The sequence below is a fragment of the Schistocerca americana genome, chromosome 9 (assembly GCF_021461395.2).
Source record: "Schistocerca americana isolate TAMUIC-IGC-003095 chromosome 9, iqSchAmer2.1, whole genome shotgun sequence".
Taxonomy (NCBI): Eukaryota; Metazoa; Arthropoda; class Insecta; order Orthoptera; family Acrididae; genus Schistocerca; species Schistocerca americana.
In genome coordinates, this window is record NC_060127.1 from 218,118,617 (window position 1) to 218,132,342 (window position 13,726).

A 13,726-nucleotide genomic window follows, 5' to 3' on the forward strand; every position below is an offset into this window, starting at 1 on the left:
CCACTTGCACGTAAGTTAGCATTGTGCCTTTTGTCTTAAATTCGAATGCAATTGCTGTGTTTCATCATCAATAAGAAGTTCCAAGGGATACAGTAAACCTGAAGTGAAGCATCGGTATCTAAAACTGGACTCACAGGAGAGGTTCAAATAATCGAAAGTTAGAGTGTCAGTCCTCTTGTATTTAAGTCGGCATTGTGCCTTTCGTATTAAATTCGGATGCAATTTCTGTGTTTCATCGTCAATAAGAAGGTCCAAGGGATACAGTAAACCTGAAGTGAAGCATCAGAATCTAAAACTGGACTCACATAAGAGATTCAAATCATAGAAAGTTAGAGTGACAGTCCTCTTGTACTTATGTCGGCATTGTGCCTTTTGTATTAAATTCGGATGCAATTTCTGTGTTTCATCGTCAATAAGATGGTCCAAGGGTTACAGTAAACCTGAAGTGAAGCATCGAAATCTAAAACTGCACTCACAGGAGAGGTTGAAATCGTAGAAAGTTAGAGTGTCAGTCCACTTGTACTTAAGTCGGCATTGTGCCTTTTGTATTAAATTTGGATGTAATTTCTGTGTTTCATCGTCAATAAGAAGGTCCAAGGGATACAGTAAACCTGAAGTGAAGCATCGGAGTCTAAAAGTGGACTCACAGGAGGGATTCAAATAATCGAAATTTAGAGTGTCAGTCCTCTCGTACTTAAGTCAGCATTGTGCCTTTTGTATTGAATTTGGATGCAATTTCTGTGTTTCATCGTCAATAAGAAGGTCCAAGGGATACAGTAAACCTGACGTGAAGCGTCGGAATCTAAAACTGGACTCACAGGGGAGGTTCAAATCATAGAAAATTTGAGTGTCAGTCCTCTTGTACTTAAGTCAGCATTGTGCCTTTTGTATTAAATTCGGATGCAATTTCTGTGTTTCATCGTCAATAAGAAGGTCCAAGGGATACAGTAAACCAGAAGTGAAGCATCAGATTCTAAGACTGGACTCACAGAAGAGGTTCAAATCATAGAAAGTTAGAGTGTTAGTCCTCTTGTACTTAAGTCGGCATTGTGCCTTTTGTATTAAATTCGGATGCAATTTCTGTGTTTCATGGTCAATAAGAAGGTCCAAGGGATACAGTAAACCCGAAGTGAAGCATCGGAATCTAAATCTGGACTCACAGGAGAGGTTCAAATCATATAAAGTTAGAGTGTCAGTCCTCTTGTACTGAAGTCGGCATTGTGCCTTTTGTATTAAATTTGGATGCAATTTCTGTGTTTCATCGTCAATAAGAAGGTCCAAGGGATTCAGTAAACCTGAAGTGAAGCATCGGAATCAAAAACTGAACTTACAGGAGATGTTCAAATCATAGAAAGTTAGAGTGTCAGTCCTCTTGTACTTAAGTCGGCATTGTTCCTTTTGTATTTTATTCGGATGCAATTTCTGTGTTTCATGGTCAATAAGAAGGTCCAAGGGTTACAGTAAACCTGAAGTGAAGCATTGGAATCTCAAACTGGACTCTCAGGAGACGTTCAAATCATATAAAGTTAGAGTGTTAGTCCTCTTGTACTTAAGTCGGCATTGTGCCTTTTGTATTAAATTCGGATGCAATTTCTGTGTTTCATGGTCAATAAGAAGGTCCAAGGGATACAGTAAACCCGAAGTGAAGCATCGGAATCTAAATCTGGACTCACAGGAGAGGTTCAAATCATATAAAGTTAGAGTGTCAGTCCTCTTGTACTGAAGTCGGCATTGTGCCTTTTGTATTAAATTTGGATGCAATTTCTGTGTTTCATCGTCAATAAGAAGGTCCAAGGGATTCAGTAAACCTGAAGTGAAGCATCGGAATCAAAAACTGAACTTACAGGAGATGTTCAAATCAAAGAAAGTTAGAGTGTCAGTCCTCTTGTACTTAAGTCGGCATTGTTCCTTTTGTATTTTATTCGGATGCAATTTCTGTGTTTCATGGTCAATAAGAAGGTCCAAGGGTTACAGTAAACCTGAAGTGAAGCATTGGAATCTCAAACTGGACTCTCAGGAGACGTTCAAATCATATAAAGTTAGAGTGTCAGTCCTCTTGTACTTAAGTCGGCATTGTGCCTTTTGTATTTAATTCGGATGCAATTTCTGTGTTTCATCGTCAATAAGAAGGTCCAAGCGATACAGTAAACCTGAAGTGAAGCATCGGAATCTAAAACTGGACTTAGAGGTTCAAATCATAGAAAGTGAGAGTGTCAGTCCTCTTGTACTTAAGTCGTCATTGTGCCTTTTGCATTAAATTCGGATGCAATTTCTGTGTTTCATCGTCAATAAGAAGGTCCAAGGGATACAGTAAACCTGAAGTGAAGCATCGGAATCTAGAACTGGACTCACAGGACAGGTTCAAATCATAGAGAGTTAGAGTGTCAGTCCACTTGCACGTAAGTTAGCATTGTGCCTTTTGTCTTAAATTCGAATGCAATTGCTGTGTTTCATCATCAATAAGAAGTTCCAAGGGATACAGTAAACCTGAAGTGAAGCATCGGAATCTAAAACTCGACTCACAGGAGAGGTTCAAATCATCGAAAGTTAGAGTGTCAGTCCTCTTTTACTTAAGTCGGCATTGTGCCTTTTGTATTAAATTCGGATGTAATTTCTGTGTTTCATCGTCAATAAGAAGGTCCAAGGGATACAGTAAACCTGAAGTGAAGCATCGGAATCTAAAACTGGACTCACAGGAGAGGTTCAAATAATCGAAATTTAGAGTGTCAGTCCTCTCGTACTTAAGTCGGCATTGTGCCTTTTGTATTGAAATTGGATGCAATTTCTGTGTTTCATCGTCAATAAGAAGGTCCAAGGGATACAGTAAACCTGACGTGAAGCGTCGGAATCTAAAACTGGACTCACAGGGGAGGTTCAAATCGTAGAAAATTTGAGTGTCAGTCCTCTTGTACTTAAGTCAGCATTGTGCCTTTTGTATTAAATTCGGATGCAATTTCTGTGTTTCATCGTCAATAAGAAGGTCCAAGGGATACAGTAAACCTGAAGTTAAGCTCGGAATCTAAAACTGGACTCACAGGAGAGGTTCAAATCATCGAAAGTTAGACTGTCAGTCCTCTTGTACTTAAGTCGTCATTGTGCCTTTTGCATTAAATTCGGATGCAATTTCTGTGTTTCATCGTCAATAAGAAGGTCCAAGGGATACAGTAAACCTGAAGTGAAGCATCGGAATCTAGAACTGGACTCACAGGACAGGTTCAAATCATAGAGAGTTAGAGTGTCAGTCCACTTGCACGTAAGTTAGCATTGTGCCTTTTGTCTTAAATTCGAATGCAATTGCTGTGTTTCATCATCAATAAGAAGTTCCAAGGGATACAGTAAACCTGAAGTGAAGCATCGGAATCTAAAACTCGACTCACAGGAGAGGTTCAAATCATCGAAAGTTAGAGTGTCAGTCCTCTTTTACTTAAGTCGGCATTGTGCCTTTTGTATTAAATTCGGATGTAATTTCTGTGTTTCATCGTCAATAAGAAGGTCCAAGGGATACAGTAAACCTGAAGTGAAGCATCGGAATCTAAAACTGGACTCACAGGAGGGGTTCAAATAATCGAAATTTAGAGTGTCAGTCCTCTCGTACTTAAGTCGGCATTGTGCCTTTTGTATTGAAATTGGATGCAATTTCTGTGTTTCATCGTCAATAAGAAGGTCCAAGGGATACAGTAAACCTGACGTGAAGCGTCGGAATCTAAAACTGGACTCACAGGGGAGGTTCAAATCGTAGAAAATTTGAGTGTCAGTCCTCTTGTACTTAAGTCAGCATTGTGCCTTTTGTATTAAATTCGGATGCAATTTCTGTGTTTCATCGTCAATAAGAAGGTCCAAGGGATACAGTAAACCTGAAGTGAAGCATCGGAATCTGAAACTGGACTCACAGGAGAGGTTCAAATCATCGAAAGTTGGGATGTCAGTCCTCTTGTACTTATGTCGGCATTGTGCCTTTTGTATTAAATTCGGATGCAATTTCTGTGTTTCATCGTCAATAAGAAGGTCCAAGGCTTACAGTAAACCTGAAGTCAAGCATCGAAATCTAAAACTGCACTCACAGGAGAGGTTCAAATCGTAGAAAGTTGGAGTGTCAGTCCTCTTGTACTTAAGTCGGCATTGTGCCTTTTGTATTAAATTCGGATGCAATTTCTGTGTTTCACCGTCAATAAGAAGGTCCAAGGGTTACAGTAAACCTGAAGGGAAGTATCGGAATCTAAAACTGGACTCACAGGAGAGGCTCAAATCATAGAAAGTTAGAGCGTCAGTCCTCTTGTACTTAAGTCGGCATTGTGCATTTTGTTTTAAATTCGGATGCAATTTCTGTGTTTCATCGTCAATAAGAAGGTCCAAGGGATTCAGTAAACCTGAAGTGAAGCATCGGAATCAAAAACTGAACTTACAGGAGATGTTCAAATCATAGAAAGTTAGAGTGTCAGTCCTCTTGTACTTAAGTCGGCATTGTTCCTTTTGTATTTCATTCGGATGCAATTTCTGTGTTTCATGGTCAATAAGAAGGTCCAAGGGATACAGTAAACCTGAAGTGAAGCATTGGAATCTCAAACTGGACTCTCAGGAGACGTTCAAATCATATAAATTTAGAGTGTCAGTCCTCTTGTACTTAAGTCGGCATTGTGCCTTTTGTATTAAATTCGGATGCAATTTCTGTGTTTCATCGTCAATAAGAAGGTCCAAGCGATACAGTAAACCTGAAGGGAAGCATCGGAATCTAAAACTGGACGTAGAGGTTCAAATCATAGAAAGTGAGAGTGTCAGTCCACTTGTACTTAAGTCGGCATTGTGCCTTTTGTATTAAATTTGGATGCAATTTCTGTGTTTCATCGTCAATAAGAAGGTCCAAGGGATACAGTAAACCTGAAGTGAAGCATCGGAATCTAAATCTGGACTCACAGGAGAGGTTCAAATCATCGAAAGTTAGGGTGTCAGTCCTCTTGTACTTAAGTCGTCATTGTGCCTTTCGTATTAAATTCGGATGCAATTTCTGTGTTTCATCGTCAATAAGAAGGTCCAAGGGATACAGTAAACCTGAAGTGAAGCTCGGAATCTTAAACTGGACTCACAGGAGAGGTTCAAATCATCGAAAGTTAGAGTGTCAGTCCTCTTGTACTTAAGTCGTCAATGTGCCTTTTGCATTAAATTCGGATGCAATTTCTGTGTTTCATCGTCAATAAGAAGGTCCAAGGGATACAGTAAACCTGAAGTGAAGCATCGGAATCTAGAACTGGACTCACAGGACAGGTTCAAATCATAGAGAGTTAGAGTGTCAGTCCACTTGCACGTAAGTTAGCATTGTGCCTTTTGTCTTAAATTCGAATGCAATTGCTGTGTTTCATCATCAATAAGAAGTTCCAAGGGATACAGTAAACCTGAAGTGAAGCATCGGTATCTAAAACTGGACTCACAGGAGAGGTTCAAATAATCGAAAGTTAGAGTGTCAGTCCTCTTGTATTTAAGTCGGCATTGTGCCTTTCGTATTAAATTCGGATGCAATTTCTGTGTTTCATCGTCAATAAGAAGGTCCAAGGGATACAGTAAACCTGAAGTGAAGCATCAGAATCTAAAACTGGACTCACATAAGAGGTTCAAATCATAGAAAGTTAGAGTGACAGTCCTCTTGTACTTATGTCGGCATTGTGCCGTTTGTATTAAATTCGGATGCAATTTCTGTGTTTCATCGTCAATAAGATGGTCCAAGGGTTACAGTAAACCTGAAGTGAAGCATCGAAATCTAAAACTGCACTCACAGGAGAGGTTGAAATCGTAGAAAGTTAGAGTGTCAGTCCACTTGTACTTAAGTCGGCATTGTGCCTTTTGTATTAAATTTGGATGTAATTTCGGTGTTTCATCGTCAATAAGAAGGTCCAAGGGATACAGTAAACCTGAAGTGAAGCATCGGAGTCTAAAAGTGGACTCACAGGAGGGATTCAAATAATCGAAATTTAGAGTGTCAGTCCTCTCGTACTTAAGTCAGCATTGTGCCTTTTGTATTGAATTTGGATGCAATTTCTGTGTTTCATCGTCAATAAGAAGGTCCAAGGGATACAGTAAACCTGACGTGAAGCGTCGGAATCTAAAACTGGACTCACAGGGGAGGTTCAAATCATAGAAAATTTGAGTGTCAGTCCTCTTGTACTTAAGTCAGCATTGTGCCTTTTGTATTAAATTCGGATGCAATTTCTGTGTTTCATCGTCAATTTGAAGGTCCAAGGGATACAGTAAACCAGAAGTGAAGCATCAGATTCTAAGACTGGACTCAGAGAAGAGGTTCAAATCATAGAAAGTTAGAGTGTTAGTCCTCTTGTACTTAAGTCGGCATTGTGCCTTTTGTATTAAATTCGGATGCAATTTCTGTGTTTCATGGTCAATAAGAAGGTCCAAGGGATACAGTAAACTTGAAGTGAAGCATCGGAATCTCAAACTGGACCCACAGGAGAGGTTCAAATCATATAAAGTTAGAGTGTCCGTCCTCTTGTACTTAAGTCGGCATTGTGCCTTTTGTATTAAATTCGGATGCATTTTCTGTGTTTCACTGTCAATAAGAAGGTCAAAGCGATACAGTAAACCTGAAGTGAAGCATCGGAATCTAAACCTGGACTCACAGGAGAGGTTCAAATCATAGAAAGTTAGAGTGTCAGTCCTCTTGCACTTATGTCGGCATTGTGCCTTTTGTATTTTTTCGGATGCAATTTCTGTGTTTCATCGTCAATAAGAACGTACAAGGGATACGGTAAACCTGAAGTAAAGCATCGGAATCTAAAACTGGACTCACAGGAGAGGTTCAAATCATAGAAAGTTAGAGTGTCATTCCTCTTGTACTTTAGTCGGCATTGTGCCTTTCGTATAAAATTCGGAGGCAATTTCTGTGTTTCATCGTCAATAAGAAGGTCCAAGGGATACAGTAAACCAGAAGTGAAGCATCAGAATCTAAGACTGGACTCACAGAAGACGTTCAAATCATAGAAAGTTAGAGTGTCAGTCCGCTTGTACTTAAGTCGGCATTGTGCCTTTTGTATTAAATTCGGATGCAATTTCTGTGTTTCATCGTCAATAAGAAGGTCCAAGCGATACAGTAAACTTGAAGTGAAACATCCGAATCTAAAACTGGACTTAGAGGTTCAAATCATAGAAAGTTAGAGTGTCAGTCCACTTGTACTTAAGTCGGCATTGTGCCTTTTGTATTAAATTTAGATGCAATTTCTGTGTTTCATCGTCAATAAGAAGGTCCAAGGGATACAGTAAACCTGAAGTTAAGCTCGGAATCTAAAACTGGACTCACAGGAGAGGTTCAAATCATCGAAAGTTAGAGTGTCAGTCCTCTTGTACTTAAGTCGTCATTGTGCCTTTTGCATTAAATTCGGATGCAATTTCTGTGTTTCATCGTCAATAAGAAGGTCCAAGGGATACAGTAAACCTGAAGTGAAGCATCGGAATCTAGAACTGGACTCACAGGACAGGTTCAAATCATAGAGAGTTAGAGTGTCAGTCCACTTGCACGTAAGTTAGCATTGTGCCTTTTGTCTTAAATTCGAATGCAATTGCTGTGTTTCATCATCAATAAGAAGTTCCAAGGGATACAGTAAACCTGAAGTGAAGCATCGGAATCTAAAACTCGACTCACAGGAGAGGTTCAAATCATCGAAAGTTAGAGTGTCAGTCCTCTTTTACTTAAGTCGGCATTGTGCCTTTTGTATTAAATTCGGATGTAATTTCTGTGTTTCATCGTCAATAAGAAGGTCCAAGGGATACAGTAAACCTGAAGTGAAGCATCGGAATCTAAAACTGGACTCACAGGAGAGGTTCAAATAATCGAAATTTAGAGTGTCAGTCCTCTCGTACTTAAGTCGGCATTGTGCCTTTTGTATTGAAATTGGATGCAATTTCTGTGTTTCATCGTCAATAAGAAGGTCCAAGGGATACAGTAAACCTGACGTGAAGCGTCGGAATCTAAAACTGGACTCACAGGGGAGGTTCAAATCGTAGAAAATTTGAGTGTCAGTCCTCTTGTACTTAAGTCAGCATTGTGCCTTTTGTATTAAATTCGGATGCAATTTCTGTGTTTCATCGTCAATAAGAAGGTCCAAGGGATACAGTAAACCTGAAGTGAAGCATCGGAATCTGAAACTGGACTCACAGGAGAGGTTCAAATCATCGAAAGTTGGGATGTCAGTCCTCTTGTACTTATGTCGGCATTGTGCCTTTTGTATTAAATTCGGATGCAATTTCTGTGTTTCATCGTCAATAAGAAGGTCCAAGGCTTACAGTAAACCTGAAGTCAAGCATCGAAATCTAAAACTGCACTCACAGGAGAGGTTCAAATCGTAGAAAGTTGGAGTGTCAGTCCTCTTGTACTTAAGTCGGCATTGTGCCTTTTGTATTAAATTCGGATGCAATTTCTGTGTTTCACCGTCAATAAGAAGGTCCAAGGGTTACAGTAAACCTGAAGGGAAGTATCGGAATCTAAAACTGGACTCACAGGAGAGGCTCAAATCATAGAAAGTTAGAGCGTCAGTCCTCTTGTACTTAAGTCGGCATTGTGCATTTTGTATTAAATTCGGATGCAATTTCTGTGTTTCATCGTCAATAAGAAGGTCCAAGGGATTCAGTAAACCTGAAGTGAAGCATCGGAATCAAAAACTGAACTTACAGGAGATGTTCAAATCATAGAAAGTTAGAGTGTCAGTCCTCTTGTACTTAAGTCGGCATTGTTCCTTTTGTATTTCATTCGGATGCAATTTCTGTGTTTCATGGTCAATAAGAAGGTCCAAGGGATACAGTAAACCTGAAGAGAAGCATTGGAATCTCAAACTGGACTCTCAGGAGACGTTCAAATCATATAAATTTAGAGTGTCAGTCCTCTTGTACTTAAGTCGGCATTGTGCCTTTTGTATTAAATTCGGATGCAATTTCTGTGTTTCATCGTCAATAAGAAGGTCCAAGCGATACAGTAAACCTGAAGTGAAGCATCGGAATCTAAAACTGGACGTAGAGGTTCAAATCATAGAAAGTGAGAGTGTCAGTCCACTTGTACTTAAGTCGGCATTGTGCCTTTTGTATTAAATTTGGATGCAATTTCTGTGTTTCATCGTCAATAAGAAGGTCCAAGGGATACAGTAAACCTGAAGTGAAGCATCGGAATCTAAATCTGGACTCACAGGAGAGGTTCAAATCATCGAAAGTTAGGGTGTCAGTCCTCTTGTACTTAAGTCGTCATTGTGCCTTTTGTATTAAATTCGGATGCAATTTCTGTGTTTCATCGTCAATAAGAAGGTCCAAGGGATACAGTAAACCTGAAGTGAAGCTCGGAATCAAAAACTGGACTCACAGGAGAGGTTCAAATCATCGAAAGTTAGAGTGTCAGTCCTCTTGTACTTAAGTCGTCATTGTGCCTTTTGCATTAAATTCGGATGCAATTTCTGTGTTTCATCGTCAATAAGAAGGTCCAAGGGATACAGTAAACCTGAAGTGAAGCATCGGAATCTAGAACTGGACTCACAGGACAGGTTCAAATCATAGAGAGTTAGAGTGTCAGTCCACTTGCACGTAAGTTAGCATTGTGCCTTTTGTCTTAAATTCGAATGCAATTGCTGTGTTTCATCATCAATAAGAAGTTCCAAGGGATACAGTAAACCTGAAGTGAAGCATCGGTATCTAAAACTGGACTCACAGGAGAGGTTCAAATAATCGAAAGTTAGAGTGTCAGTCCTCTTGTATTTAAGTCGGCATTGTGCCTTTCGTATTAAATTCGGATGCAATTTCTGTGTTTCATCGTCAATAAGAAGGTCCAAGGGATACAGTAAACCTGAAGTGAAGCATCAGAATCTAAAACTGGACTCACATAAGAGGTTCAAATCATAGAAAGTTAGAGTGACAGTCCTCTTGTACTTATGTCGGCATTGTGCCTTTTGTATTAAATTCGGATGCAATTTCTGTGTTTCATCGTCAATAAGATGGTCCAAGGGTTACAGTAAACCTGAAGTGAAGCATCGAAATCTAAAACTGCACTCACAGGAGAGGTTGAAATCGTAGAAAGTTAGAGTGTCAGTCCACTTGTACTTAAGTCGGCATTGTGCCTTTTGTATTAAATTTGGATGTAATTTCGGTGTTTCATCGTCAATATGAAGGTCCAAGGGATACAGTAAACCTGAAGCGAAGCATCGGAGTCTAAAAGTGGACTCACAGGAGGGATTCAAATAATCGAAATTTAGAGTGTCAGTCCTCTCGTACTTAAGTCAGCATTGTGCCTTTTGTATTGAATTTGGATGCAATTTCTGTGTTTCATTGTCAATAAGAAGGTCCAAGGGATACAGTAAACCTGACGTGAAGCGTCGGAATCTAAAACTGGACTCACAGGGGAGGTTCAAATCATAGAAAATTTGAGTGTCAGTCCTCTTGTACTTAAGTCAGCATTGTGCCTTTTGTATTAAATTCGGATGCAATTTCTGTGTTTCATCGTCAATTTGAAGGTCCAAGGGATACAGTAAACCAGAAGTGAAGCATCAGATTCTAAGACTGGACTCACAGAAGAGGTTCAAATCATAGAAAGTTAGAGTGTTAGTCCTCTTGTACTTAAGTCGGCATTGTGCCTTTTGTATTAAATTCGGATGCAATTTCTGTGTTTCATGGTCAATAAGAAGGTCCAAGGGATACAGTAAACCTGAAGTGAAGCATCGGAATCTCAAACTGGACCCACAGGAGAGGTTCAAATCATATAAAGTTAGAGTGTCCGTCCTCTTGTACTTAAGTCGGCATTGTGCCTTTTGTATTAAATTCGGATGCATTTTCTGTGTTTCACTGTCAATAAGAAGGTCAAAGCGATACAGTAAACCTGAAGTGAAGCATCGGAATCTAAACCTGGACTCACAGGAGAGGTTCAAATCATAGAAAGTTAGAGTGTCAGTCCTCTTGCACTTATGTCGGCATTGTGCCTTTTGTATTTTTTTCGGATGCAATTTCTGTGTTTCATCGTCAATAAGAACGTACAAGGGATACGGTAAACCTGAAGTGAAGCATCGGAATCTAAAACTGGACTCACAGGAGAGGTTCAAATCATAGAAAGTTAGAGTGTCATTCCTCTTGTACTTTAGTCGGCATTGTGCCTTTCGTATAAAGTTCGGAGGCAATTTCTGTGTTTCATCGTCAATAAGAAGGTCCAAGGGATACAGTAAACCAGAAGTGAAGCATCAGAATCTAAGACTGGACTCACAGAAGACGTTCAAATCATAGAAAGTTAGAGTGTCAGTCCGCTTGTACTTAAGTCGGCATTGTGCCTTTTGTATTAAATTCGGATGCAATTTCTGTGTTTCATCGTCAATAAGAAGGTCCAAGCGATACAGTAAATTTGAAGTGAAACATCCGAATCTAAAACTGGACTTAGAGGTTCAAATCATAGAAAGTTAGAGTGTCAGTCCACTTGTACTTAAGTCGGCATTGTGCCTTTTGTATTAAATTTAGATGCAATTTCTGTGTTTCATCGTCAATAAGAAGGTCCAAGGGATACAGTTAACCTGAAGTGAAGCATCGGAATCTAAATCTCGACTCACAGGAGAGGTTCAAATCATCGAAAGTTGGGGTGTCAGTCCTCTTGTACTTAAGTCGTCATTGTGCCTTTTGTATTAAATTCGGATGCAATTTCTGTGTTTCATCGTCAATAAGAAGGTCCAAGGGATACAGTAAACCTGAAGTGAAGCATCGGAATCTAAAACTGGACTAACAGGAGAGGTTCAAATAATCGACATTTAGAGTGTCAGTCCTCTCGTACTTAAGTCGGCGTTGTGCCTTTTGTATTGAATTTGGATGCAATTTCTGTGTTTCATCGTTAATAAGAAGGTCCAAGGGATACAGTTAACCTGACGTGAAGCGTCGGAATCTAAAACTGGACCCACAGGAGAGGTTCAAATCATAGAAAGTTAGAGTGTCAGTCCTCTTGCACTTATGTCGGCATTGTGCCTTTTGTATTTTTTTCGGATGCAATTTCTGTGTTTCATCGTCAATAAGAACGTACAAGGGATACGGTAAACCTGATTAAAGCATCGGAATCTAAAACTGGACTCACAGGAGAGGTTCAAATCATAGAAAGTTAGAGTGTCATTCCTCTTGTACTTTAGTCGGCATTGTGCCTTTCGTATAAAATTCGGAGGCAATTTCTGTGTTTCATCGTCAATAAGAAGGTCCAAGGGATACAGTAAACCAGAAGTGAAGCATCAGAATCTAAGACTGGACTCACAGAAGACGTTCAAATCATAGAAAGTTAGAGTGTCAGTCCGCTTGTACTTAAGTCGGCATTGTGCCTTTTGTATTAAATTCGGATGCAATATCTGTGTTTCATCGTCAATAACAAGGTCCAAGCGATACAGTAAACTTGAAGTGAAACATCCGAATCTAAAACTGGACTTAGAGGTTCAAATCATAGAAAGTTAGAGTGTCAGTCCACTTGTACTTAAGTCGGCATTGTGCCTTTTGTATTAAATTTAGATGCAATTTCTGTGTTTCATCGTCAATAAGAAGGTCCAAGGGATACAGTTAACCTGAAGTGAAGCATCGGAATCTAAATCTGGACTCACAGGAGAGGTTCAAATCATCGAAAGTTAGGGTGTCAGTCCTCTTGTACTTAAGTCGTCATTGTGCCTTTTGTATTAAATTCGGATGCAATTTCTGTGTTTCATCGTCAATAAGAAGGTAAAAGGGATACAGTAAACCTGAAGTGAAGCATCGGAATCTAAAACTGGACTAACAGGAGAGGTTCAAATAATCGACATTAAGAGTGTCAGTCCTCTCGTACTTAAGTCGGCGTTGTGCCTTTTGTATTGAATTTGGATGCAATTTCTGTGTTTCATCGTTAATAAGAAGGTCCAAGGGATACAGTTAACCTGACGTGAAGCGTCGGAATCTAAAACTGGACTCACAGGGGAGGTTCAAATCATAGAAAATTTGAGTGTCAGTCCTCTTGTACTTAAATCTGCATTGTGCCTTTTGTATTAAATTCGGATGCAATTTCTGTGTTTCATCGTCAATAAGAAGGTCCAAGGGATACAGTAAACCTGAAGTGAAGCATCGGAATCTGAAACTGGACTCACAGGAGAGGTTCAAATCATCGAAAGTTAGGGTGTCAGTCCTCTTGTACTTAAGTCGGCATTGTGCCTTTCGTATTAAATTCGGATGCAATTTCTGTGTTTCATCGTCAATAAGAAGGTCCAAGGGATACAGTAAACCTGAAGTGAAGCATCAGAATCTAAAACTGGACTCACATAAGAGGTTCAAATCATAGAAAGTTAGAGTGACAGTCCTCTTGTACTTATGTCGGCATTGTGCCTTTTGTATTAAATTCGGATGCAATTTCTGTGTTTCATCGCCAATAAGATGGTCCAAGGGTTACAGTAAACCTGAAGTGGATCATCGAAATATGAAACTGCACTCACAGGAGAGGTTAAAATCGTAGAAAGTTAGAGTGTCAGTCCTCTTGTACTTAAGTCGGCATTGTGCCTTTTGTATTAAATTCGGATGCATTTTCTGTGATTCACCGTCAATAAGAAGGTCAAAGCGTTACAGTAAACCTGAAGTGAAACATCGGAATCTAAACCTGGACTCACAGGAGAGGTTCAAATCATAGAAAGTTAGAGTGTCAGTCCTCTTCTACTTGAGTCGGCATTGTGCATTTTGTATTGAATTTGGATGTAATTTCTGTGTTTCATCGTCAATAAGAAGGTCC